Here is a 6,004-nt window from a genome sequence, read left to right on the forward strand (position 1 = left end):
CAGAAGTCAGCCAGCAGTGCTGGCTTGACACCAGAAATTGGGCCAAACCTGTCTGCAAAGTGGGATTAAGTATCAAAATGTGATTATTTGTGACCTTTGTGACCTAATTATTTTATTGAATGAGGTTGGCTTTAATCTTTCAAAATGATTTGTAATAAGCTTTGATCTTTTTTGATAAGTTTTGACTGCCATCCTACCACCATCTTCACATTTTCTTGTGGCCCGAACCTGTCTTTTTTTTTTTTTGACTGTTTAAAATATGAATGTGTGCGTTTACACTGCATGGAACATGTTAACGGCAGCACGGTGGCACGGTGGTTAGCACTGTTGCCGCACAGCAAGAAGGTCCTGAGTTCAATTCCAACATCAGGCCAGGGTCTTTCTGTGTGGAGTTTGCATGTTCTCCCCGTGTTTGCGTGGGTTCCCTCCGGGTACTCCGGCTTCCTCCCACCGTCCAAAGACATGCAGCTTGAGGGGATAGGTTAATTGGATAATCCAAATTGTCACTAGGTGTGAATGTGAGTGCGAATGGTTGTCTGTCCCTGTGTGTTAGCCCTGCGACAGATTGGCGACCTGTCCAGGGTGTACCCCGCCTCTCGCCCTATGACAGCTGGGATAGGCTCCAGCGCCCCCCCGCGACCCTGAAAAGGATAAGCGGAAGCGAATGGATGGATGGATGGATGGAACATGTTAACCCCTCTCTCTCTCCACGCTTAGCAGTTTGCTGAGAGCTCAATTCAAGTCCAGCAGTTGAAGACAGTGTATCAAGAGGCCGTTTGATAAATCATCTCCAGGTTAGAGTTATTCACCATTAATTGAAGAATCCACTCTGTGGAGGGCTCCTGGAAAAACTGCTATTTATAAGCTTTGATTTTTAAGAGCCTTTCTCGGTCTACTGGCTACAGTCTAATTACCAGAGCAGGAAGAACTTTTTTGTTTTTCTTTTTGTTTTTCATTTATTTTATAAGCTGGCCAAACCTCAGCTGTTGGTTCCTAAATCATTTTAACGCACACTACCTTCTGTCGAGCTGCGGGAAGCGCTTATAAATTATTATAGGGCTTAGAAATCGGGCCGCTATCCTGGACAGATAACAGCTACAATTGACCAGCAAGGTGGGCGAAGCTGGGCTTAGAGGCTTTTAAATTAGTCGTAAAGTTAGGTGTACCAGTACTAAGGTTTGGAAGATGAAGTGAAGATGTGACATGGTAATGGAAATAATTTATTGGCAGTCAGTGGCAGTTTTTGTTATATATATAAATGTGTGAAATTGTTATTTGGATGAATGATTAAAGGTGCACATTGTTTTGAGAGAAAAGTGTGTGTGTGTGTGTGTGTGAGAGACAACGAAGTCCAGGGAAGTGTGTAAAATGCTGATGAAAGTATTGTGTGAATGAGGCTACAAAGCTGAGCTAAAGAATGGTGATATGTGTGGGGAAAAAAACCCCAAAAAAACCCAAAACTATTAATTGTCCTGAGGTCTGAAAGAGCTCTGCTAAGCACGCTGAAGATTTTGATGTGAATGCTTGCAAATGCAAAGAGCTTAGTATATTTAAGTGTGTGTGTACTGAGAGCATTCTTTTATATCAACATTTAGTAGAGTTACAGAGGGTTTATAGACTGTAAATATAAAATAAGAGTTCAATTAGGCTGTAGAAACAGATGAAAACATGAGTTTGTGTGGCTGTGGGAGTGTGTGTCTGGCAGGAAGTGAAGCAGAAAACTGAGCTTGTGACGTTGGTGTGATATGTGAAAACAGAGGAATTAGAGACTGAATGTATTAAGACATAGCAATGAAAATTATATTAATTAAATGTTTTAGTGTGTCAATACAGGTGGACTCTTCTCATATTGAAAACATGAGTACAGCAGCAAAATGATAGATTAACAGAATTGGGATGAAAACAGGCCAGGCTTTGGCTTAAAATTTGACAGCTTCACCTCTCATTCTGTCCTTATCCTGAGAAGAAGCTTAAAAGACAGTAAATCTCCTGATGAAGACAGAAGACAGACAGAACACCGTGTACTTGAAGAATTAACAGCAGGCAAAAAGACAGTGCAACTGAACTATAGCACTGAAGACTCCAGCAGCAGCATGTAAGAAAACACTTGATGGAACATGCACTCTGAATTACAAGGTGGGAAGTTGAACAGTGGGTTGACTGTGTGAAAGCACTGGACAGCACTGGACACTGAGTTTCAGATTTGCCATGCTGGGAGTGAACCTCCAAGAAAACACTGAAAAGATCAAGAGAGAAGCAATGGAGAGAAGAAACCACTGATTTGGGCCTGTGTTGATCTGCGAGCCCACACAGGAAACTGTTAGAACAGCGACGAGGATCAGTAGTGAGAGGTGAACCTAGATGTGATACAGTGAAAGCATATGGGAAAATTGGATTGAAGATTGAGACTGAACTCATGGAGGTTTAGAAATGTCCAGAGGATCATAACAGAAAGGTAAAAAAAGAAAAAAGAAAAAAGAGAGAGAGCTAAAGAGAGAAATAAACTAACAAGTACCTGAATGAATAGAAAAGACACGTGCAAATTGTTACATGTGAAATTATTTTTGGAGAATGTGAATGTGAATGAATGTGACTACATGACATAAATGCTAGATTTAACATACTTAAAGCTAGAGCTGGAGGAATAACTCACGAAAGTCCCATGACAATAAAGTGATTTTTGTGAAAAGGAAAAAGGATAAACCAGTGATTAAAAGCTTACAGTAGTTTTAAAAATAGTGAATTGGTAGTGCTCTTGTGCCGATTGAGCAAAAGAAATGACTACGGTAAAAATAAAAATAATTTCATGTGGTAATGTTTAAATATGCATTTCTGTTGTCAAGGCAACTTCTTAAGATGTGACTCAATATGGAAATTAGCTGAAATTAGTGGTGTCAAAGAAGCTTCCTGTCTGGCTATGTGTCTGATGCTTTCAATGAAGGAAACATAGCAGTGACTGAGAAGAATTACTTGGTATAATATATAATGGTAAAATAATTAAATAAGGTGGTCAGGTCTGTCCAGAAGTGCAGATTTGGACAGGAAATGTATAATTTAGTGAGGACACATTGTTATAACGTGTTTAGAGTGCTTAATGGGGAATATTACTGTTGTGCAAATGGTGCTGCTTTTAACACGATTTTCTTTGTATTTAGCAGGTGAAATTATGTCAGTTGACCTCAGATTGTCAGGATGCTGAAGAACCTGAGGCCAACATGTTGTTAGATGAGTAAGCAAAACTTTTCTGTGATTAAGATTTTTGGGGTTGTTGTTTTAGTGATGGGTCGATTCTGTTGGTTAGGTTAGGGTTGTTTTCTTATTTTAATAGAGGGAGTTTTACTAATCATGGACATGGTTAGAACTTGGCCCTTTAAAATTGTAACAGTGCACTTAGAGAAATCCTGTCAGGTGATTATGTTTTGTGTTTTGATGAGCTACTAATCAGCTCTCTTTTTCTCATTTTTGTTCTAAGCAGGCCTGCACGATTGAATTAACAGCGCTGTAAAGAAAAAAATTTCGGGAGAGCAAATATAAGGTGAGCTTTTCCAGATTACAATGGGCTGGGGAGAAGCCATCTGTGGGAACCCGGTTCCTGTCTAAAAGGATTGCCATGTGTCAATCCAGACCAAAAATGATGAACAATAGTTTTTTCTTTTGAGTGAATGCGTGTGAGTAAGTGAATGTGTGTGACTGGACTGACGATATGGACTAAAGGTTTGACTGACTTGACACTGAAACAAAGACTGGACCAAGGTCAGGAGGAATGAAGGTTGACAAACAATTAATCACGTAAGGGAGAGAGAGGGAGACTGGAGGTTTACATAAGTTTGGAGTTGCAGACTTTTTTGGGTTGCTGATGTTTGCTTTAAGAAAATTTTGTTTTATTGACTGGGTTTAGATTATGGTAGTAAATTATATAGTGGGGAAAATGCCAAATGCTAAAGGGGGAGAAGCAATATTTATGAGTCACATAGGGGATCGCTAGACTTTTCATATAAAATGCAGTTATACATTTGCATAATGACTGAAACCAGCCCACTGAAGGAACAATGGGCTGTGAGGTCAGTTACTTCAGTGGACTGGTTTCACCCATATGGAAAAGATATATATATAAATCTTATAAAGTTTGTATCTGTCTTGTGTGAAACTTGTATGAAAAGCATACAAGAGTGAAAACAGATATAAGATCCCTTGAAAAATTATATAATGAAACTTGTATGTTTTGGATACTTACTAAAACAATATATGAAAGTAATGAGAAAGTGGCCACTATCATGAGTAAATCATGTAAGCCTTATACGATTTACTCATGAAAGTGGCCACTTTCATGAGTTAAGTCATATAAGTTTTTACTATTTCTTTTCCATATGGGCAAGTCATTATGCAAGTGTACTGTTTATAAGATTGGGGAAACCTGCAGTCAGCTGAGACTGAAGAAGTCACTTGGATGAGTGACGAAACGTTTCTCCCAGAAAACGCTACATCCAGATGAACAGAATCAACATTTGGAGATTTATTTTCCTGGATGATTGAGAATGCATCAAGACTTTTTCTTTTAACCCTTGTGTGGTGTTCGTATTTTTGTTACTCAGCCAGTGTTCATGGGTCTGGTGGAGTTTTGGCTTTCCAAATTAACACTATCAAACAATTTTATGTTAAATTACTCAACAGATGTTTACTTCATCCCAATTACAAGACATATGAACAGCAAACATGGTTAATTTTTTCCCTTTACCTTTGTTAGATCACATTTATGAATTAATGTGCTTCTCGTTTTTCTTTTATATAAAATGTTATAAATAAATCAGTTATAATCAAGTGGAGTGAGTGGAAAGACACAACACATTTACACGTGAAAAAATAATTAATTGTTTAATTTTTCTTTTGAAAAAAACTGAACACGGGTCTCACAGACCCGAACACCATACAAGGGTTAAGTTTCTTAAGAGGTGGTGAAGCATTTTCAGTTTCAGTAGCGGGTCTTTAGCTTATTTGACACATAGAATGTGTCAAGAAGGGGTGATTTTGGGTTTAATTTGAAATAAGGGGCTTTAGGATCATTTTATGACTTTCTGGGTGTTTGATAATTTAGCTATGATAAAACTTACTCATAAGTAATTGCTTTTATGCTTAAACGTAATTGATTGAAAATATTTGTTTTCTCTTTGATCTTTTAAAATGATTTTCTTACATGAAGAGATGATCTGTTGTGAAAGGTGACAGAGGGTAGTAAAAGGTCAATGTAAAAAAAAATGCTTGCAGAGACAGATAACAGGAAGTTAAGACACAGTTTGCTTGGAAACTTTGCACTTGCAGAGCAACAGTTTTTTTGTACAGGATGTTCATGATCAGATAACAGAAGAAGAGAGCTTCTTAAAAGGGTGTCAAAAGTGTTGCTTTTTTCTTGTTTTTTTTAAAAAAGAAATTTATTATTCAAGTTATGTTCACATTTCATCTTTGGTCTGTATTTGAGTCCTCTATTCACTCTACACACAGTCAGCAACACTTCAACAGCAGATACAGATTTTCAGAGGTTTGTGATTTTTAAATAATTTTATTGCTGTGATGTCATTACTGTTGATGGCTTCCATTTTCATTTAGGTGTAGCTGTGGGGGCGGGGTAACTACAGCAGGACTGCAGCGAATCCCTCAAAGCATCCATAAATCTGTCCTACAGGATCATTGGAGAATAACAGCAGCACTCAGAAGGAACCAGCAGGGGGCACTCACTTAGTGCTTTTAAATATTCTCCATGAATTCTGGAGCATATTTAACAGATAAACGTGAACTCTGATCCTTCGTTAAACAAAAACAAAAAAACTTGAACATCATAGTCAAGCTGGAGTCCAGCATCTGAAGCAGGTTCTCATATCAGGACTCCAGTTTGATAGTTTGACTGTGAGCCTGTTCAGAGTCCACATGAACACTGAGTGTGACTAAACATCACAGCACAGTCACACTTCCCCTGTTAAAGAGGATCAAACAGTGGCAGATATGTTTGATC

Source organism: Astatotilapia calliptera, chromosome 23 (genome assembly GCF_964374335.1).
Source record: "Astatotilapia calliptera chromosome 23, fAstCal68.1, whole genome shotgun sequence".
Lineage (NCBI taxonomy): Eukaryota > Metazoa > Chordata > Actinopteri > Cichliformes > Cichlidae > Astatotilapia > Astatotilapia calliptera.